This window comes from Schistocerca americana, chromosome 11 (assembly GCF_021461395.2).
Source record: "Schistocerca americana isolate TAMUIC-IGC-003095 chromosome 11, iqSchAmer2.1, whole genome shotgun sequence".
Lineage (NCBI taxonomy): Eukaryota > Metazoa > Arthropoda > Insecta > Orthoptera > Acrididae > Schistocerca > Schistocerca americana.
Window position 1 is genome coordinate 144,175,405 of NC_060129.1, and position 23,789 is coordinate 144,199,193.

The following is a 23,789-nucleotide window of genomic DNA, read 5'->3' on the forward strand; positions in this document are numbered from 1 at the left end:
TCAACAGTGCCTCGCGCCATCTGTTGACCGAAGATCGTACTGCGCACTTGGAAGGCGTTCTATAGGCCATGGGAATAACTGTGAGACTGCGCGCCATCTGTTGATAAGAACTGTGTACTATTTCGTGGGCCTTCGTTACTTTTAGCACAAACAATTAAATAAAGTTTGTCCGAGCGGTGGATGATAGGAGCTGCAGTACAGACATTAACAAGTACAGTCGATCCCTTGAGCCACCGCCTTATGTGTTAATTTAGCTTGGACGGATAGTACAAGGAGAGTTACCATAAGGAATTCGAGCGACTATAGAAATAAGTGTCAGTCATCGGTATTCCTGACACAGTGACTCCAGTCTGGACCCCGGTGATATTACCAGAAAGGACAGCAACTGGTGCGAACAAGTATTTTCATACTTCTTCGGAAATAGCCGCTCGCCATCGCGAATGATGTCAGAAAGTATAACATAATACATTTGAATATAATAATTATTATCCTCATCATTTGTCAGGAGATTGTCAAAATATCTGAATATATTACAGTAACTGCTAATATTTACGGAATTGATAAACTTCCAGAACAAAACACAGTTACGCACTTTTAATAAATTTATCGTTCACAGAATACCCGATCATGACTGTTGCGACCAAGTGCAGCTGGTCTATCAGTCTCTGTTAAGATATTCATCTAAAGAGTAAAAGGAGGGGTCAATGGAAGCGTCAGATTCCACTCGTCTGCTTTGACGTAAAGATGTTGTGGTGTGTGAATGTCAATACGGCACGGTGCTTACGAGTTGTTTTTGTGTGTGTGTGTGTGGGGGGGGGGTTTGCCGATCTAGTATACAGTGCCGGAATTTGCTGGTGGTAATTATTTTATTTTTTAGTTGTGATGTTTTGTGTATTTATGGAGTATTGGATGTGTTTTAATTTATGTAGGGATGTTTGATTTGTGGATTTTTGGGGTTGTGGTTTTGGTTTTATTTTTCGCAGTTGTAGGTAGTTGGCTTTTTGGCATCAGTAGTTGCGGTGCACCACCAGAAATGACCGATTCCCATTTTCATAGTTGTAGGTGTTGATGTTTTGGTATCGCCATCTGAGGTTGACTTACGTACATCAAGGAAAATGTCTGATTCCAATTTTCGTACTTTTAGTTGTGGGTACTGGTGTTTTGGTATATGGTTGACCTATACTGTTCAAGGGAAGTGTCCGATTCCTGCAGATTTTGTTGGTGTAGCGGAATGCTTTTCTATATTTATGTCTCCTACATCTTTGTCACTGTAGCCGGCCGGAGTGACCGAGCGGGTCTAGGCACTACAGTCTGGAACCGCGCTGCTGCAACGGTCACAGGTTCGAATCCTGCCTTGGGCATGGATGTGTGTGATGTCCTTAGGTTAGTTAGGTTTAAGTAGTTCTAAGTTCTAGGGGACTGATGACCTCAGACGTTAAGTCCCATACTGCTCAGAGCTATTTGATCCATTTTTTTCTCACTGTAAATACAGACTTGTTTAGGCGCTTCATCAATTCTGTGGTATGCCCTTCCCAACCGAATTTATTATCGAGTTGTAGTCCCAGAAATGTAACACTGTCAACCTTTTCGATCTGCATGTCTTCATATGTTGTAAACATGCGGTAGCTGGAGAAATCGAGCAATTTCCAAATCTCACATAAAACTTGGATTAGCGTACTCACACTTTCCCCAATAGGACTATCTTGTACAGGACAGGAGTAAACAAATCCGTCACATTACGTATATTTTCTGTTGTATTACAAGGCTGTACACGTATTCTATTAAGTGAGCAGCACAGGAAATTAAGCTTCGAATTTAACCTACAGTATTCAGTTTACACATTACTTCATACTTAAAAACGCACGTTGTTAACATTTTACTTAAACAGTGCTGTGGCGAAGTTCCGCTTACTTTCTGTTGCAGCTGCGAAGATATTTCTAATAGCGACCGATAACCTACATACGTATGATATGAAACACTAATAATCGTTCTAACGCCGGCCGGAGTGGCCGAGCGGTTCTAGGCGCTACAGTCTGGAACCGCGCGACCGTACGGTCGCAGGTTCGAATCCTGCCTCGGGCATGGATGTTTGTGATGTCCTTAGGTTAGTTAGGTTTAAGTAGTTCTAAGTTCTAGGGGACTAATGACCACAGCAGTTAAGTCCCATAGTGCTCAGAGCTATTTGAGCCAATCGTTCTAACATCAAACTAAAATGTACCCAGAGTTAATTAGGTAAACACGATTCATACGACATTCCTGCCATTTCACACTACTCGCAGTTATACTGATGACTAAACTGATGGATTCCAACTATGTCGTTATTTAACTGTAGCCCCGTCGGAGCATTCAGTATTCGCTAGCGAAAAATAACTTGACAGTTATTAATAACCATTAAAAATAACGGTTAACAAAGAATAACTGGAACTGTGATAACGGTTAGTCCAGAATAACCGTTTGGCCCACCTCTACAATATTCGCTAGCGAAAAATAACTTGACAGTTATTAATAACCGTTAAAAATAACGGTTATCAAAGAATTACTGGAACTGTGATAACGGTTACTCCAGAATAACCGTTTGGCCCACCTCTATTGCACGCGAACGCTACGTGCCGAATCTGCCCTTTATCGCGCACGCTGTGAGCCGAGCTGGCAACGCCGCCTCATGACGTCAGGGCTACGGGCTCGGTGGGGCGGGGGGTTACGGGCTCGGCGGGGCGGGGGGGGAGGGGGCAGCGTGGCTGCGTGCGTCAGCTGTTTGTGTGGCGCGGAGAAGCTGGGCTGTCGACAGCGCTAAACCTAGCCGCGTACTAGCTTCCCGTGGGATACTACACGAAGGTAAGACGAACGGCTGGCCCGCACTGCAATTTCGAGCGCTGCGAATATTGCCGCGTTGTTCTGGACCCATCTGTGAAGTTCGCTGCTCCGTAGATGTGCCGCAGTCGCTTTCTGCGGACCTCTCGTACGACCTTCGACTATAGATACTAGTAGACTGGCCTTGCTGTGCAGAATCAATGGGGCTGGTGTGGCGCCAACATAAACCACGTGACTGTTGGCAAAACGTGGCGGGATTTCAAATCAGCGGTCTGCCATCCTATGTTTGTATCGTATTTTCCCCACATTTCTCAATTGACTGCCAAACGCTTTGTGATGTAACAAAATAAAAGTGATGTTGTTATTCAATTGAAACGTTGGAGTTTGAGATTTCGCTTACTGTTTTATCAATCACAATTGGCGTAAGAATGATGGGTTGACCATTGTCATAAAATATTGCGTTATGAGATGTGAATAGTTTTTTACTTGCAGTTTCGCGTGGCTTGAGGCAGTCACAACTAGCGTGCTATTGATTAAGAAATTGCATTATCGTCTTTCTAATTACTTCATGATCGTAGATACGATCCTACCCGGTTGTGAAGTTATTGTTATGACAAAACAATTTCCTAAGGGACCAGAAAGTTCTTAAGGGCGCAAAACAACTGTAACATCACACAAAAGGGAAATTCAATATTAAAGCAGATGCAAGAAGACAATAAAACAGTTTTCTTTTTATCAATGTGACACGCACATTGGACTGCTGATCTTGGTGCCTGTAATATTAGCATAATGAATAATTAAAATGAAAATAATACTGAGGAGATGATAGGAATGAGCACTGCTAAATGATTCAGTATTCCCAGGACAAATATTTATTATAACTAAAACATATATCGTACCTTAAGCTTAGTACTACAATGACGATAGATTTTTATGTCCGTTTCATGTCCATTGAGCGCTCTTTTATTTAGATAGCCATTGTCCTCTTTGGTTGCTCGTGCGTCATCACGTTAAGTTATAACGGTTATTTTTTTTACACTTCACTCAAACTTAGACGTAACACGTTTTTATACATTTAGTAAAAGTTAGATCAGACTGCCACAAATCTGCGTCCGTCTTACTTAAGAAAAACAGTACAAGTGTTTTGCGCTCAAGGCTTCATTTGTTCTCCAGCGAACAAAATAGTGAAGGATCGCATATCTATCCGTATTTTTCTGTTTATATTGCCGCCCAAAGAGAACGAATTACAGTATTTAGGAAATTCCACCGTCACTATGCGACGCCTTGTTATACATTAATCATTCTTTATAAACAAGTATTTGCCTTCTGGCTGAAAGTATTAACTATTTGCTGTTTTAATGAAGCCAAAAATAGCGAATATCACAGCTTCCAACAAAAATTACTTTTTTGTTTGCGAAAAATTATGCCAGAACCACATTTGACCTGGATTTGTTCATGTACTTGAGAACAGTCCGACAGTAATTACGGAAATACGGAGTTCATTACTTTGTTGAAGAATGGAAATCTAACGAATACATCGAACGCCACTCTGGTGGGCAGCGGGACGAAATTACTATAAACTATCAATTAAAGTAAAGTGTCGTTAAAATTCTTTTAAACAGTAAGAGTGGGCTCGTGTCAAAACTCTAAACATTGGATTCGCCACGTTTTGAGCTCTAGTCACTTATAAAAGGAAATGGGATATGGGAATAATGTCAACTATATGTGCCAAAATTGTCGACTTTAGGAGCAGGTCCATTTTAGAGTATCAGTTTTAGGTGCACTTCAAAGGTTCAGTTCCCACTATTTTTACAAAAGTTTGAACTATCAGTTTAAAAAAATGATATTTTAGATGCAAGGTGAGACTTTGAAGCCGGCCGGTGTGGCCAAGCGGTTAAAGGCGCTTCAGTCTGGAACTGCGTGACCGCTACGGTTGCAGGTTCGAATCCTGCCTCGGGCATGGATGTGTGTGATGTCCTTAGGTTAGTTAGGTTTAAGTAGTTCTAAGTTCTAGGGGACTGATGACCTTAGATGTTAAGTCCCATAGTGCTCAGAGCCATTTGAACAATTTTTTTTTTTTTTTTGAGACTTTGAAGTTTCAGAAAATAATTTTGGAGTCTACATTTATTTAATAGAATTAGAAGGTAGAAAAAAATGGCACTTAACGTAACGTGCTACAGTTCTATTCTAATACAATATTTTACTAACTCGCAGTTATCACACACATTCTAACAACATTCAGACTTACAGGCATTGGAAGCACAGATTTCAGAAGACGAGGCATCATCTAACGAACGCCTTCTAGTGTGTGATTTACGGAGCTTAGGCCTCTTCGATTTCATATGCTCTGGAAAATAAAAAAGTGTCGGGATAGCATCACTACTTAAGCCAATTCCCTCCAGTCTTAGCACTATGAAAACATCAGGTTTAAAAATGACAGACACTGTAAATATAAATTATAAATATACATTGTAAATAATAACTAACCTGAATGAGATTTTCACTCTGCAGCGGAGTGTGCGCTGATATGAAACTTCCTGGCAGATTAAAACTGTGTGCCCGACCGAGGCTCGAACTCGGGACCTTTGCCTTTGCCTTTCGCGAAAGGCAAAGGTCCCGAGTTCGAGTCTCGGTCGGGCACACAGTTTTAATCTGCCAGGAAGTTTCAATAACTAACCTATCAAAACACTTCTCCTCGAAGTGCTTCAAGCAAAGGCGCGTATGTGCAGATGGCTTAAAGTTTTTCCGTTTCAGGGCCTTATTACGGCCAGAGGTGGTTGTTCTGGGTACTGATTTCTCGGGATCTATGCACCCAAATTGCGTGAAAATGTAATCACATGTCAGTTCTAGTATAATATATTTGTCCAATGAATACCCGTTTATCATCTGCATTTCTTCTTGGTGTAGCAATATTAATGGCCAATAGTGTAGATAAATGTTCAAGCTGTAAACTGGTGTAAACCATTGTAGAAATAAACAGGTCTATGAACTTATAAAAAAAATAGGAGACCTTACTTTTGGAATTAGCCTCGTAATAGTGCCTTCATGCATTATCTCATGCACTCTCCTTAAAAATTAGGTTTTGCGACTATCTTTTCTATCCATCAAAAATCTCCGTCCGTCATTAGCTTTTCGATATCTAAATCCAAGTTTTCTTGAAGTTTTATACAAAGAAATAATACCTCCTGCATAGTCTATTGTAGGTTTTGAAACAGCTTTTAAGTTTTTTAAATATTGAGTATTCACAATAACTAACAAATTTTTGAACTGAGTGACGGATTACGTCTTTCTGGGCATCGTCTAACGCTTGACAGGTTTTTGGCGTGTAATGTTTTTTTTTTCCTTGTTTTGGAGAGAAAAAGCTTGGCCGTAGGGCATCTTTATTTTCGATTACACTTTTATTAGCTTCGTCAGAGATGCGTTGCACTGTTCTTACCGAGAATTGATTCTGCCGTTGATTTTTGCGCCTATCTCAAAAAAATCACACACCTTTTCCTGACAGTTTTCTTGCGCTTTTAGAAAATTATACACTTTATACAGAGTGTCCTTAGAGTGTAACCTAACACCACTCATAATCGACATCACGCACAATTCGAACGTCAACGCACAGATTCACTCCCGCACTTATGCCGTTGAGTCGCCGGGCCAGCGTGAAAAAGAGTATGATATACCGGGTGACTGAAAGTCGGTATTGGGATTTTAAGGATTGTGGTATTTATTACATTCACCTAACAATTGTAATTAATGTATAAAGAGCAACTCAGTTTTGCTTAACCCTGAACTTGAAAAATTGCTCAAATGTAACAAGTATAAAATATGTAGTTATCAGACCACGTAAAACTTTTAATCATGTAAGTCCACATTAGCTGTCGAAAATTAAGTAAATAATCATCTTATTCGTATTACAAGTAAATTATTCTGTAAATGAACGCGAAACATCATGGATATGTGCAGTCTTCAAATGTCTGATAACATTGTTACAACATTCTCGAAAATAAATGAAAAATTATAGAAAATGAAAACGGAAACAGTGACCAAATGAACTGAAAATATTAAATCACAATACTTTCGCGTAATCTAAGCATATCTTTCTATGATACTGCAGGTAAATTGGTTGACGCGTTTTGGTGCATTTGTACGCCGTTTTTCTTTTCTTGGACCCGGGACACTTAATACACCTTTTCATCTTCTCCATTCCATCACGTGGTATGCTCTTAATATTTCTGCATGAAATAAGTTCCAGAAATATTTGAGATTTAGAACGCCTTTGTCCCAAAATTCGAATCGTGGCTTTTAGTCCTGGCATTATCCTTATCAGAATGTCTATGCTGCGGTGGATTTCTTACTGTAACAGCCTCAGAACAACCCCACTTGAAATCATTTTTTCCATAAAAGTAGTGAGTTTGCTCTGAGGAATTGTCTGTAGTACAGATCACACCAGGCCTTTCTCTCAACAGCTTATTTTCTTCACCAGTATTACTCTCTGTTTCATGGCGATCATCAGCTACCACAAAACCAGGATCAGCATCAGAACTATATAAGGTATCGCAATCGTTCCCGTTTACCTCTTCGCCTATATCATATAGCAGCTCTTAGACCCATGCATCAAAATTTAGACCAGCTGCAGACAGCTTACTCCTCTTAGAAAAAAGCCATTCCATGCGATAGCCGAAAAATAAGAAATTCACTCTTACAGTAAAATTCTATAAAATAAAAAATCCGAGAAAGGAGCCGTGAACAAAACGTGCAGTAATTAGAAACGCGTGGTCTGTTTGTCCCCTGCGCAGAGAACAGTACATGGGTCCTGAATCCCATATCTTGAGGCTGTAAGAAATTCTTAGCGAGGAACTGATATGTTAGAAACAAAAAAAAAAAAAAAAAAAAAAAAATGGTTCAAATGGCTCTGAGCACTATGGGACTCAACATCTTAGGTCATAAGTCCCCTAGAACTTAGATCTACTTAAACCTAACTAACCTAAGGACATCACACACACCCATGCCCGAGGCAGGATTCGAACCTGCGACCGGAGCAGTCCCGCGGTATGTTAGAAACAATTAAATTTCCAATTAGTGTGTTTATACGGGATGCCACTCGGATTTTACTAGCAGAACATGAAAAACTGCACTATTAGATTCCACTTCAGAGTCACAAATAATTTCCATTCTTCAACAAAGTAATGAACTCCGTATTTCCGTAATTACTGTCGGACTGTTCTCAAGTACATGTCCAAATAATCACACATTGCTAATAAAGGCTTAACTGACACCGACAACGGCAGACAAGACGACTCTTCCCCGACACCGCGGAACCAGATCTGATCCTACAGCCGAACCACTTCACCGGCCCTCCAAGTTAGTCGCGATCCGAAGATCACCGACTTGCATCGTCTGCCTTTTCGTTTAGCAGTTGTTTATTTTTATGCTGGTTATTAATACCTGTGAAATAATGGAGTGATAGCACGCTATTGAGAGATGCTTTAACGTGAAATGTAAGCAAATATGCTGTTTAGTTTGGTTAATATTAACCCTAGGTCACCCAAGCCTTTTTTTCTAACTTGGATGCATAAGGGGGAGGGGGGGGGGGGAGGGGTTCGGCGAGCCCACAGGTATTAAATAAATTTACTGACGAAAAATTACAACTTTCAAAATGGTTTATGTATTTTAACTAAGGCATCGGTTTAACCATGTTGTGAATTGTTATAAATATTGGATTGAGTGAATAAAAAATTGACATGTTACAATACGAAATACAGATGTGTTCATATACAATAGACTACTCTTGAGTCCTCAACTTCAAGGCAAGAGACACACTTCACAATTTTTTCTGAATGTGTGTTACACACATGTTTATGACACTGTCCACAATTCTGTTTTGGTTTACTTAGATTGTTGTACTTCTGCTTCTTTGTTTCAGCTTTTCTTACACAAATATGGCACTGACCTTTCCCTGCAGGAGGCTGACGTGCTTTTGTTGTCACTGCTTTGATTTTCTTTTGTAGAACAGTCTCCATTGATTGAACAATTTGGTTAGATAACCTTCTTGCATTGGCACTTCTTTCTTCTACTTGCAATTTCACTAGTTGGTTGGTTGGTTTTGAGGAAGGAGACCAGACAGCGTGGTCATCGGTCTCATCGGATTAGGGAAGGATGGGGAAGGAAGTCGGCCGTGCCCTTTCAGAGGAACCATCCCGGCATTTGCCTGGAGTGATTTAGGGAAATCACGGAAAACCTAAATCAAGATGGCCGGACGCGGGATTGAACCGTCGTCCTCCCGAATGCGAGTCCAGTGTCTAACTACTGCGCCACCTCGCTCGAATTTCACTAGTTCCATCCCAGCTTGTAGAAGATAAAGTTTCTGTTTGTTGTGTTTCTTTTCATTCCATCTTCGATGTTGCTGGATGAATATGGTGGTTTCATTGATAGCATAAATGTCGATGAGAGAGTAAAATAGAGGCCATCTCTAAGTTCCCCTCTTGCATGTGTACATACGCGCCATTTGATCAATGGTGTCAATTCCACCTTTAGTGGAATTATAATATGCATTTATCTCGGTTTTATTCTTCACTCCTCCAACAGTGCCTTTATCTTGGTGCATTGTTGACAACATCAGTAAGTTTTTACTTCGTTTTGCTTTTGCTGTGTAGGACACCAAAGTTACTGGAGGCCTACGTGTTGGGAGGTGCACTAACTCACTGCAAGTTTACAAGATAAATAAAAGCTGACTGACATCAACAATCACTTCCTCTGAAAGTACCGAGCGAGGTGGCGCAGTGGTTAGCATACTGGACTCGCATTCGGGAGGACGACGGTTCAATCCCGTCTCCAGCCATCCTGATTTAGGTTTTCCGTGATTTCCCTAAATCGTTTCAGGCAAATGCCGGGATGGTTCCTTTGAAAGGGCACGGCCGACTTCCTTCCCCGTCCTTCCCTCAGCCGAGCTTGCGCTCCGTCTCTAATGACCTCGCTGTCGACGGGACGTTAAACAACACTAACCAACCCTAAACCTCCTCTGAAAGTAAAGCGATTTTTGTAAATATCAAGAATACCAACCAACAAGAAACTAAATTGCATTGTTGTAGAAATGAGAAATACGAAATCCTACTAAGGGAAATTTTCTATAACATGGAAGCCTAGGTGTGGGGGGGGGGGGGGGGGGGAGGGTTGTTGGACCCTCTAGCGTTAAAAGGGTTTTTTTTTTTTTTTGCTTTTCACATTTAACCAAATATAACATTGATGATGATAATTTATGGCAATGTTTGCCGACAAGATAAGGAATGCAACCTTTAACACTAGATTGCGTACTCACGGCAGTTCTCCTTGGCCGTTTTTTGGTACAACTTGGAAAGAAAGAAAAATTAATGAATGATCGCCGATGCGTCGGTTCTCGATTGTGTTCAGGAGACGTACAGATTGATTGCGCGAAAATAGTTTTTCAAATGACCTCTTAACCTGGATTGCTTTCACGCAATCAGACTCTTCAATGAAATTACCTAAGGGACCTATTTGAATAATAATAAAAAAATTGGAAAGGAATGCAAAACAGTGAAATGTTGTAAAAAAAAGTTGTCAGATCGGAAATTGAACACATTAATGGTCTCCCAAATACAATCGAGACACCGCGATAAAGAGCGAACCTGTAACAAAGTTCATTTAAACATAAACATTATTTGTGGTTAATTTAAAGAAAAGAATAAGCATAGATTTTCTGTACAGTGAAGCATCAATATATTCTCAAAGAACAAAGGCGTTAAACTATAAACATTAACAAATTTACAATGAATACAGAACTTACATTTTTATGTTTTTCTCATACATGGAGCAGTCCAACAATCGCTGCTTTTCTATGTGTGATATTTTGTAAAAATTAAATGTCCTGGCGTGCGCGTAAGTATTTTTTATCGTCACGAGGATTACAAAAGCGGTTTTTTTTTTCTTGGTGATAACGTGGTTTTTCACACTAAATGAAATATAACTTGTAGCGGTGCTACACAACACGTCTTAACAAGTTGACGACCAGACATCAAAGGTAATGAAGTACATGTTAACATATCGGCGACCAGAAGTACAACCAACTATAAAGACTCTATAGAATTTTCCTAACAAATGATAAATTGTTCTTTCTTCTGTTTCGCAGCTTCTTGCTATCAAGCGCTGCGGCAATGATTTTAAATATCTGCGCCCAGCGACTCATAGTGTTTAAAAGTACCTTTTAAACGCTGGCCGCGCGTCTTGGTATAGGCGCACGTTATAAACAGATTTCGTTTCTTTACTCTCGCGTTGTCATGCTTAGTATCATTACAAACTACAGCTCGATGGCTGTCCTTTTCTCATATGCAAAATGTGTGAAATCCAATAATATGACATTGCTTCCCGCGTGAGGAGCGATGACTCCGTCAGGATCATCGCGACTCACGCGTAGTCGTGATATTATTGCAATCGTGAAACAAGTTAGTATTACTTGCAAAAATTCTTTACAATAGATTTTACACACTACATCAGGCAAAGTGGTTAACGTACAGAGTATCAGGTAAGTATATTCGTACGACTGAAATTGATAGTAATTTGTCCATAGGGTAACTACATGACAATTGAACTGTGCTCTTTGTAGTGTATTGCACAAGGGTAACAAATGTTCATTTCTATGTAAAAGATAATTAAATTAAGACAAAGATACACATACATAGATACATTATATATGGCATAATAAATATTAAAAAATAACAAAGAAATAAATTACTTGACTTCGCAGGAAGTCTGGGTGCTGTGTGCACTCGTGGAAAAAATTTGTTACAAAAAAATTGACATTCTTGTTTTACAATGACATATTACAGGAATATTTTTGTCGTTGTTTCGTCGAAGATTTCTTGCAGTAAATACGTAGCACTTTACTTATTTGTGGCTTTCATGACCTGCAAAAAAAATGTTTCACTACACTTGGGTAGGTATGAGCTGCACTGGGAGTGGTAGAACTTCGAGTATAAATGATAGCACTGTACTTGAGTGGGGAAATTGATTACACTTTCATAGCGGAGGAAAAGTAGGGCATCGCTTTCACTATGGAAGTTGGAGTAGTTGTCGGGGTGTGATGTTGCGTTGGAAATTCGTCGTGGGTCAGGAGCTGGAAGACTGGTTCTGCAACATGTTGAGCCGTATGGTGACGGTCTCTATTTCACTTGACACATGTCCGTGCTTCCATTTATGTTTTCGTACATGAAAAATACAGAAAAAAAATCTGTATTAGAATGTGCTTACTTACTAATAACTTACAAGGGGAGGCCGCCAATTGTGAAATTCAGATTCGATTCATACTGCGCATAATAAAAGCTCATGGCCAGAAGTGTAATGTGGCATATAAACTATTAATGAATTGCTTATGCATGTTGCTGAAGGCGGATCGCTCTCCAATTGTACCGCCTCCATTTTTCCGTTTTTTTAACAGGGTGTACCAAAGCTCTCCCGTCCGCACTCATTTTCGACGATGTTATACATCTACATCTACTCCGCAAGCCACCCAACGGTGTGTGGCGGAGGGTACTTTACGTTGCGCTAGGGACCGCATCTACCTTCTTTCGAAGTTAGCAGGCAACTACGCTGTTATGCGGCGGCTCGTTTCGGCCCATTCAACATCTGTCCTTCAAGTGTAACGAGCGAGTAACGGAGTTTATATTTCATACTTGCCGCAGCAAATTTGTGTTCGTGGGGTCTCTATTGTAATTCGAACGTTTGACTTACGCTATACGTATTCGTTTCGGAATACCGTTTCTACGTCTTCCGTTAACTATACGTGGTTAACATTATGAAGACAATTAATAACATTTATGAAATACAACTTTGTTTGCGGAAAACATAATGATGTTCGAAGTCGCCAGTTTTTCCAAGACAAACGACTTTCAAGAACTTATTATATGCATAATTGTTGCAACTGACTGCCGGGAAATATATATATATATATATATATATATATATATATATATATATATGAATTACAAAAGACAAACATTAAAAAAAAGGGTTGCATGGCGCGAGATTCGATCCGGCAACTTTAGGATTACGAGCCCGAGCGCTTACCGCTGCGCCACGACGGTGTAGAAAACTATTAATCGTAGAGAGTATTTCACCGCAACGGTTTCTTTTAACTGTCGATTTTCTCGACAACGGCTGAGAAGTGCGTCTTGGTGCTTTGCCACATTACACCTCTGGCCATGAGCTTTTATTATGCGCAGTATGAATTGAATCTGAATTTCACAATTGGCGGCCTCCCGTTGTTAGTCTAAAAGAAAATTGGATTAGGTAAGGATAACAATTGTTTATGTACATAAGGTCTCATTCTCTTAGGAATGCTTAGTTCTCATATTTATCTATTTTTCTGGTTTTATTTGGTTCGACACGTTTTCGTCATTACTCGGCCTGGTCAGTAAATTCGGTAGCAATTGTCAAAATCGAGCTTAAGACTCTTCCGATTAGTGTCTTTATAATTTCACAAGGTACATGAGTGCTTAATTCATTGCTTTATCATATTTTATTTTGAATGCATTTGAAACACATTTGGCATCCGCGCTCGTTGTGCAAAGAACAATTTATTGTTGAGCGCTCAGCGTACACAGTGTTACGTCCGTTGGTCACAATCACGTGATAATAACTTGACAGTTCCACAACGCTAGCAGCAGTATTCTGCGAGAAGCAGAGCGTTTGGTGTCTACTAGTCGTGGTGTGAGTTTTTACACAGTTTTTCATCGACTCTGGATTACGGAAGCAGCCAGATGCGGCGACTCCCGCAGCTGTTTCGAAGAATGTGTCCGTGGAAAGGCGTACAGTACCGTTTGTGGTAAGTACAACAGTTATTCACTTTCACTCTTCGGCTTTCTACATCGTGGTTTCGTGGTACAAGTACTTATAACATTACTTCACACGCGGTATTTCACACGTGTCCTTGGAGTTATCACCTTTTCAGTTCACACGTTATTATTAATTCGTGTTCACATTTATTTTATCGTCATGTTAAGGTTTACACGTACCACTTTTATACGTGTCCATTAATTACTTGTCTACGGTCGGTTCACACGCAGCAGCATATACGTGTCCATTTATTACTGACTGCATTATTACTACAAAGTACAGTTAACATTTAGTATACATATCATGTCTAAAAATTATTTACAAAAAAATATTTAGTCTCTGTGACTACAAGGCCTGACGAAAAGCGTGTCTCTTGTTCGTAGTTTGTGCGTCCAAGGCACTTTAGGTTTACACTTTGTTCGAAATCTTGTTATTCTTTTCTTTTTACAATAGTTACTCTTTTCTCAAGTTCAGCTCTTTTATTTTCTCTCTATTACGTCGTTAGTTTGAAGACATAGTCAATGTGGCTTCGTTTACGTGATGAACAGTTCGTGTTCAAACTACTATTAGGGAAATTGGTAAGCTTATTGTTCCCTGTCGTGCAATTGCACGTAACAAATCTTAATTGAACTCGCAATTTGCGGAGAATAAGCATAGCCCGTCGACAACCAATGTGTCACGACTATCCATTCGTATAGCCTGTATGTATCAATCGTGCAACCAGTTCGTAAAATTCATTTCTCTACTGGATAAGGTAGGATGGTAAGGATACTGGTTAGAGGAAAACACAAAAGACTTTTATGGAGTGAAGAGATTTGAAGACACAGCGTTAGTGACGTATGATATGATGGGCTTAACATAAATTATTATCACCTTAGTTTTTCATGAGAAACAGTATAATTAAATCGATACAGTAGTTTCAATGTCGTCTGATCCAGCTCTCTAAAGAATTTTCTATGCATATCTAAAATTACTTAAACCATGCATTAGCAGTGAACTGTGTCTGTTAACTATCTTCTGTTCCATGTATCGTAAAATTGGTTTTCTAAAAAAAAAATCATCGTATCTCGAGGACCTGAAATAGATATTTCTAGTACTAAATTAGTTTATTTATAAATGATCTTTGTAAGTATTTCAGCTGCACTGTGCCGTAAAATTGTTATGAGCGTATACGGTTTTCTCCGTATTATAATAAAATAATTGACTTGCGCACTTCTTTCCTGCTACCTGGATCGTTATTGACTTACTTGATTCTTATATACTAAGCTGCTGCCTTTTGTCTGCTGCGTTTCATAGGTGGTCTCATAAAATTTGTTGTCACACACTCCTTATGCATAACGTAACATTTACCTCATTAGAGTAGGCGACCTTAATAAATATTTTTTTTTATACCTACGAGCAATCATTCTGGTCTGAATGATCATTTTAATTTATTTCATTCAAGAGGAGAGAGCTTTGCTATACTTAAAACTAGTGGTAGCAGGTGGCACTTAGCACGTCCCTACTATAATATTTATTTGTCAGCTCTTTCGGCTGTGGCCGTTCATGGCTCAATTAACTTAAAACTAACTTACATCTAAGGCAAATCTTGCTCTCCTACAATAAATGTGTTTTACTTCAGGTGCTCGTATAAATTACTTATCTTGTTGTGGCAGGTCGACAGGATGTTAGTCCTGTGCATTGCTCTTACATACGTTGGTACTTCACACATAGTATGACAACTTATAGTGTGTGTATATTTTATTTTAGCAGCTTAACTTAACAGATATTTTCAATGGTTGACTCGGTATTTCTTCATGTCTGCGTGATGAAACAACCCTTTTATTCGTCCAGATACAGGGTCAGCTAATAGATTGCAACCAATGTGCGGCTTTCTTAAGGTAATATATGGTCCTTCATACTAGTGCTGCCACTTGCGATTCTTATGATGAATCAAAGATGGTTTGAAGTGGGTCTTTAATAGCACTCGTTCATTTATACGATACGATAAGACTTTGCTAATGTGTTTGTCATTCGCCTTTTTTCTTAGGTTGGCATGAGTGGTTAAAGATATGAGAGCTTATTGGTTCCGCAGCTTCACCGTGGAGGCCTAAAGAAGCTGCTAATGGTTTTCCGACTGGGATGGAGCTGAAATGTCAGTTATTTTTACTTCACTAGTATTTTGCGACATACCAGGTCGAAAATTTGCGTTCGTATCCCATACGACTTGTGCATCTCTTGATTGCGTGTTATTTGACATCGCGTTTGGTGCTTGGTTCGCCTGTGTGTAGAAAATGGTCGGATTTCCTTGGCTATTATGACCGGCGGGGTCAGGAAAAGCATGCGACGAATTGTCTTGACTATTGTTCCTGAACTGTTGGTTGGGTTGGTGAGAAAATGTCGCATTTTTCGGCTGTGCAAAATTCCTTTGGTGAGAGGGAGTGAAGTGACTCGGCTGACTGTACTGTTGTGGTCTGTTATAATTGTTCCATTTCTTTCCCTTGTGACGATTTCCATTATTCGTCTTGTTGTTCTGGTACTGGTAATTACCGTTGTGATTTATCGGTGAATTACCGTATTGTTGCTGTGTGTTTTGATAAATCGGATTGTATCTATTCTGGTGTGGATATTTGTTATATTGTTTTCCATTACGGCGGTTGAAACTGTTATGATTGCCGTAAGGCTGAGCATTTGGTTGTCCCGTGTTATGTTGGTACGACATTCCATTGACCCAATTTGTTATGTGCTGCTGCGGAGCGGGCGGCCCGTTATTATAATTATTCCGCGCACTCGCACGCGCATCCTCATAGATCATATCCAAATTGTCAAGAACAGAAAGAAAGGCTTCTAGGTCTTCTTCACTCACATTAACTAGTTTCTCTCTTATTGACACAGGAAGTTTTGACTTTAAGATCATGATTACATCTTTGGTTGAAATGGGCGTGTCCCAATACTGAATTTTACGTAGATATTTTTCAAAATAACGTCTCAAACCACCTCCTTTGGTGTTGAAAGGTTCGGCGTTGTAAACCTCCTTTCGGAGTCTTTGTTGTATACCTGAACTCCAGAATTTATTCAAAAAACGCTTTTCAAAATCTGCATAGGTGTGACATTTGTCTATTATTTCTGTACCCCAAATTGATCCTTCACCGCGTACATAGCCTAAGATGAACTGTATCCGCTGCCTGTCGTTCCATGATTCCGGAAAAGCACCTGTGAATGATTTTAGAAATACTATGGGTTGTATATTTCGTTTTTCAGGTATAAAAGGCTGAAAAACTCTGTGTTTTAGCACACTCTCGTCTCGCATTAGTTCAACGAGAGTTATTTGATCGGCATGACTACGTGACGTAGAAGTTTCGTCACGCGTATTATTTACTGTTGGTGAGAATTGTACCTGACTCGCGGGATATTGACGATTATCGTGTTCTGGCGGTAGCGAGTACTCACTTTGATTGTCACCTTGCAATTCCGTAACTTGTCGTCTCAGTTGATCTATATCATTGCTTAGCTGACTTTTCCATTCCGGAAGATCGTGGCTAAATGCTCGTCTGATTTCACCTAATTCACTGGTTAAAGTGTCACCAGAAGTACCGGGAGCGGTTAAGATTTCTGCTGTAGCAGATTTAACCGTACCCTTTAGTTCAGCGTGTACCTTGCTGACACTGTACCGTTCTTTAGATTGCATCCACTCTTCAAATTCCCTATTAAGTGTATTTCTTATACCGGTGTTGACATCTGCGATCTTTTTGTCAATATTGACATCGGATATTTGCTGAGCAAGGTCTTCAACTCGCTCGCCAACGTGGTTGACACCTTCTGTCAGTTGGCGTACTGTCTTTGAAACATCACTGTAATGTTTCAAAGAGTCACTCGCAGTTGATTTACACACATCTATTTGGGCCTGCATATCTATGAACTTGCTACCAATATTGGTCTCGGCGGATTCCACCATCGAAAGAACACTATCAATTTTTGCATGTACGCTTGCGTTCAGCTCGCTTGCGTAAGCAGTGGTAATGGCTTTAATTTTTTCCTTCATGGTGTCATTCGAATTTCTGATTTGTGCTTGGATGTCCTCTATCCTTGATTCTAAACTGTTGAACCTGCTGTCACTTTGATTTGCTAACTGACTGATTTGCGTTCCAAGATTGTCACTTTGGTTTGTAAGCTGTGCCATGTTTGCTTCAAAACTGGTTTTCATATCAGCAAACAATTTTAGTATATCTGACAGCGAGCATTCACGTGACTGCGATGCGGTCTGTGGCGCCGACAGCTCACGTGTCGCTTCGTCGTCTGTTGTTCCCTCACTACGAGATTCAGGTTTGTCTACACCCGCGCGCGGTCTAAGTTGCCTTGGTTGCTCATCAGCCATTGTAAATTTAAAGTAGTTACACTGCACGAGCTAGAAAAGATAATTTTTTTAATTATGATTTTCACTTGTCAGGTGCGCCAAGGATTTCGCGTCCTGATTTCTCAGATATTGCTTGCGCGTTATAAACAATTGAAACTCTGACACACGAAAATGCCAATATGGCAACGGGAGTGATAAAATAAATGAAAAACACTTATAGAGCACTGAAACTGGCACAGATAACGGCCATTGTGATTCACTAAAATGCACAACAATGGAAATTCTGGCTAACTATTTCTAACTGTTGTAAGCGAAATGATGTGATAGAGGCGGATCTAATAGCAAAAGGAAACAGAAACTTGGAAATTAAATTGCTTGAAGAAAAGGAAAAAAGCGTAGAGAGTGAATGTCACGAGCCGACAGAATGCTCGGTACGCAAAGCGTCAAACGTAATGAAAAATCGTACTCACATTAGTTGTCTTGCGCACTGCTATTTATTGCTGTTGTGGATTCTTACTGCGATTTTCTGCATATGCGTCTTTTTTTTTATCACTGGTTTTGGCTTCCAATTTTCTCCAGATGGTAGCATGAAAATAAAAAGAACAAATTAGTTTTTTAGTTAGGTCCCTGTTCGGGCGCCACATCTAACGTTAAAAGGTTTTTTTTTTTTGCTTTTCACATTTAACCAAATATAACATTGATGATGATAATTTATGGCAATGTTTGCCGACAAGATAAGGAATGCAACCTTTAACACGAGATTGCGTACTCACGGCAGTTCTCCTTGGCCGTTTTTTGGTACGACTTGGAAAGAAAGAAAAATTAATGAATGATCGCCGATGCGTCGGTTCTCGATTGTGTTCAGGAGACAAAATAGTTTTTCAAATGACCTCTTAACCCGGATTGCTTTCACGCAATCAGACTCTTCAATGAAATTACCTAAGGGACCTATTTGAATAATAATAAAAAATTGGAAAGGAATGCAAAACAGTGAAATGTTGTAAAAAAAGTTGTCAGATCGGAAATTGAACACATTAATGGTCTCCCAAATACAATCGAGACACCGCAATAAAGAGCGAACCTGTAACAAAGTTCATTTAAAGATAAACATTGTTTGTGGTTAATTCAAAGAAAAGAATAAGCGTAGATTCTCTGTACAGTGAAGCATCAATATATTCTCAAAGAACAAAGGCGTTAAACTATAAACATTAACAAATTTACAATGAATACGAAACTTACATTTTTATGTTTATCTCATACATGGAGCAGTCCAACAATCGCTGCTTTTGTATGTGTGATACTTTGTAAAAATTAAATGTCCTGGCGTGCGCGTAAGTATTTTTTATCGTCACGAGGATTACAAAAGCGGTTTTTTTTTCTTGGTGATAACGTGGTTTTTCACACAAAATGAAATATAACTTGTAGCGGTGCTACACAACACGTCTTAACAAGTCGACGACCAGACATCAAAGGTAATGAAGTACATGTTAACATACCGGCGACCAGAAGTACAACCAACTATAAAGACTCTATAGAATTTTCCTAACAAATGATAAATTGTTCTTTCTTCTGTTTCGCAGCTTCTTGCTATCAAGCGCTGCGGCAATGATTTTAAATATCTGCGCCCAGCGACTCATAGTGTTTAAAAGTACCTTTTAAACGCTGGCTGCGCGTCTTGGTATAGGCGCACGTTATAAACAGATTTCGTTTCTTTACTCTCGCGTTGTCATGCTTAGTATCATTACGAACTACAGCTCGATGGCTGTCCTTTTCTCATATGCAAAATGTCTGAAATCCAGTAATATCGCCCGCATCTCGTGGTCGTGCGGTAGCGTTCTCGCTTCCCACGCCCGGGTTCCCGGGTTCGATTCCCGGCGGGGTCAGGGATTTTCTCTGCCTCGTGATGGCTGGGTGTTGTGTGATGTCCTTAGGTTAGTTAGGTTTAAGTAGTTCCAAGTTCTCGGGGACTGATGACCTAAGATGTTAAGTCCCATAGTGCTCAGAGCCATTTGACCCATTTTTGAACCAATAATATCACAACCCATAATAAGTTTATTTATTTTTTCTTTCAAAGCAGGAATTTTCTATAAAATATACTGAGACTAACGTTTCATAAAATAGCCAACAAACAATAACTCAAAGGGAATATGTAGAATGAAAGTTACTTGGGCAAATGCAGGGGACATAAAAAAACTATGGGTTCAACGAACGCCCCCCCCCCTCCCCCCTTCGGCGTCCTAGGGTTAATAACTGGAGATTATCATTCAGGCGCGCAAATTCCGAACAAGCAATTGCTGAAAAGGACCAGAATTTAGGCGGTCTTCCTCACGATGCCGAGCAGACCATCTGACATCGGTACCTCTCACCACATTATGTCGTCTTCCTACTGCTGGCTTCTCAACTGCTCTAAGAGAGCTTCTAGCAGCTGAATATGATGGCTGCAAAGCCAGAAATATTACGGCGCAATTCGTCACACGGCACGCATCGATCGAGTTCTTCCCACCCTCAGAGGTGAACATCGCCTGACGTCAACTCGGCCGAAGTTGCAGGACATGCGAAACACTATAACATTCGGCCTGTTTCGGCCAGTCCAGCGGTCTGCTACAACGTCCTTTAACCAGTCGGAAGACACAGGAAACCGTGCATGCCCATGCTCCTCGATATACAGGCAAAACTATTTGTGCTGCCATTTCATTTGATGTATTGTTTATACTGAAGACCCAAAGAAACTTGTACACCTGCCTAATATTGTGTCGGGTCGCCGCAAGCATGCAGGAGTTCCACAACACGACTTGGCTTGAAATCGACTAATGTCTGAAGTAGTGCTCGAGGGAACAGATACCGTGAATCCCGCAGGGCTGGTGTAGTGTAACGACGTAAGTTTTGTATGAATGATTTTCTTTTGACATATGACCATGTGCAGACTTCGTCACCTAGCAGTTACAAAACACTTCAAATTATTTAAATTCTTTTTGAAGTTGCCTCTGAATGGTTCTTGAACGAAACTGTAATTAAAACATCATAACTTGAATCGTATGCGCAGAATTACGTCACTCAGCCCAGTTGGTTTGCGCAAACTTTTTTCAATTTAGATGTCGTTTGCTTCTTCTCAGAAATTATATTAATGCAAGTTATCTGCTTTAATAAATATTAAAACCACATTGAATAAACTTTCAAGACTCAAACTCGCGATGAACGTTGTCAAAAATTAATAATCTTGTCACATAAATCAGTAATACTTCTTCCTTAACATAATTCTTCATAAATAAATTCTCGAAACACGTATTTAAACTTTTGTAGTATACACTAGTTTATTATCTTCATATATACTACATATAGCCGTGAACATGAGCCTTGACAAGATAGGACTGAACATCTACAACATGATTAAACTTTCTATGACGTCATTGTTGTAGAAACATTACAAATTCTTATTTTTTCAGTTTTTAGAAGCACGACGCAACAACTCGGTTTCAGGATCTTCTGTTGCTCTTGGCTGTCGACCCGCGACGTATAGTGGACAGCAATTTTCTCTCTGGTCCCGGCATTGAAGATGCTGTCTCCGTTCGTTGCGCCGCTCTCTCCGTACATGAAACATAAAAATAAATACAAAACTTTAGATAATTCACAAACATTACAAATATTACAAAATACATAAACAAAACACTAAATTAAACTTATATTCACCTGGAAACTGGGCTGACACTGGCGGATGGGTGACGCTTCAATTTCGCGTCCCACTACAGGACTGTCCATAATTCTGTAAGAGTACGAAGGGGTGCAGATCTCTTCTGAACAGCACGTTGCAAGGCAGGCCAGATATGCTCAATAATGTTCATGTCAGGGAGTTTGGTGGCCAGCGGAAGTGTTTAAACTCAGGAGAGTGTTCCTGCAGCCACTCTGTAGCTATTCTGGACGTGTGGGGTGTCGCATTGTTCTGCTGGAACTGCCAAAGTCCGTCGGAATGCTCAGTGGACATGAATGGATGCAGGTGATCAGGCAGGATGCTTAGGTACGTGTCACCTGCCAGAGTCGCATCTAGATGTACCAGGGTACCCATATCACTCCAACTGCAAACACCCCACACCACTACAGAGGCTCCGCTAGCTTGAACAGTTCCCGGCTGGCATGTCCATGGATTCATGACGTTGTCCCCTTACCCGTACGCGTCCATAACCTCGATACAATTTAAAACGCGACTCGACCGACCATGCGACATGTTTCCAGGCATCAAAGGTCCAATGTCGGTGTTGACGGGCCCAGGCGAGGCGTAAAGTTTTGTGTCGTGCAGTCATCAAGGGTACACGAGTGGGTCTTCGGCTCCGACAGCCAATATCGGTGATGTTTCGTTGAATGGTTCGCACGCTAACACTTGTTGATGGCCGAGCATCAAAATCTGAAGCAATTTGCGGAAGAGTTGCACTTCTGTCACGCTGAACGTTTCTCTTCAGTCGTCGTTGGCCCCGTTCTTGCATGATCTTTTTCGGGCCACAGCGACGTCAGTGATTTTGATGTTTTCTCAGATTCGCGGTATTCACAGTACACCCGTCAAATGGTCGTACGGGAAAATCCCAACTATCTTGGAGATGCTGTGTCCAGTCTCTCGTGGGCCGACTATAACAGCACTTTCAAACTCACTTAAATTTTGGTAACTTCCCACTGTAGCAGCAGTGACCGATTTAACAACTGCACCAGACACTTGTCTTATACAGGGTGTTACAAAAAGGTACGGCCAAACTTTCAGGAAACATTCCTCACACACAAATAAAGAGAAGATATTACATGGACATGTGTCCGGAAACGCTTAATTTCCATGTCAGAGCTCATTTTACTTTCGTCAGTATGTATTGTACTTCCTCGATTCACCGCCAGTTGGCCCAATTGAAGGAAGGTAATGTTGACTTCGGTGCTTGTGTTGACATGCGACTCATTGCCGGTGATGTCTTGATTGGGCCCCATGTTCTTCCACCTACGCTCAATGGAGCACGTTATCATGATTTCATACGGGATACTCTACCTGTGCTGCTAGAACATGTGCCTTTACAAGTACGACACAACATGTGGTTCGTGCACGATGGAGCTCCTGCACATTTCAGTCCAAGTGTTCGTACGCTTCTCAACAACAGATTCGGTGACCGATGGATTGGTAGAGGCGGACCAGTTCCGTGGCCTCCACGCTCTCCTGACCTCAACCCTCTCGACTTTCATTTATGGGGGCATTTGAAAGCTCTTGTCTACGCAACCCCGGTACCAAATGTAGAGACTCTTCGTGCTCGTATTGTGGACGGCTGTGATACAATACGCCATTCTCCAGGGCTGCATCAGCGCATCAGGGATTCCGTGCGACGGAGGGTGGATGCATGTATGTATCCTTGCTAACGGAGGACATTTTGAACATTTCCTGTAACAAAGTGTTTGAAGTCACGCTGGTACGTTCTGTTGCTGTGTGTTTCCATTCAATGATTAATGTGATTCGAAGAGAAGTAATAAAACGAACTCCAACATGGAAAGTAAGCGTTTCCGGACACATGTCCACATAACATATTTTCTTTCTTTGTGTGTGAGGAATGTTTCCTGAAAGTTTGGCCGTACCTGTTTGTAACACCCTGTATAGACGTTGCCGACCGCAGCGATATACTCTGTCTGTTTGCATCTCTCTGTATTTGAATACGTTTGCCTATACCAGTTTCTTTGGCGCTTTAGTGTATAATTGCTAGTTAAATGTAATAAACGCTGTAAAGGCTTAAAACTTCGACATTCGTTTGGAAACACCTGGTAGTACTAATTTTCTCCAATCAGCCTTTAATTA

At 40.5% G+C, this 23,789-nt stretch overlaps 1 protein-coding gene across 4 annotated transcripts in view; it reads left to right on the plus strand.

Moving 5' to 3' along the window:
• Window positions 1-2,726: 2,726 nt before the first annotated feature.
• The window catches only part of LOC124554143 (26S proteasome non-ATPase regulatory subunit 10-like), a 107,082-nt gene continuing 86,019 nt past the window's right edge, over window positions 2,727-23,789 (plus strand). For 3 of the 4 annotated variants that reach the window (XR_006968260.1, XR_006968261.1, XM_047128207.1), the window contains exon 1: window positions 2,729-2,835. The gene's annotated coding sequence lies outside the window, so the exon portion shown is untranslated. Of the gene's footprint in view, window positions 2,836-23,789 lie in introns of all 4 variants that reach the window. The other variant, XM_047128208.1, reaches the window with a different exon arrangement.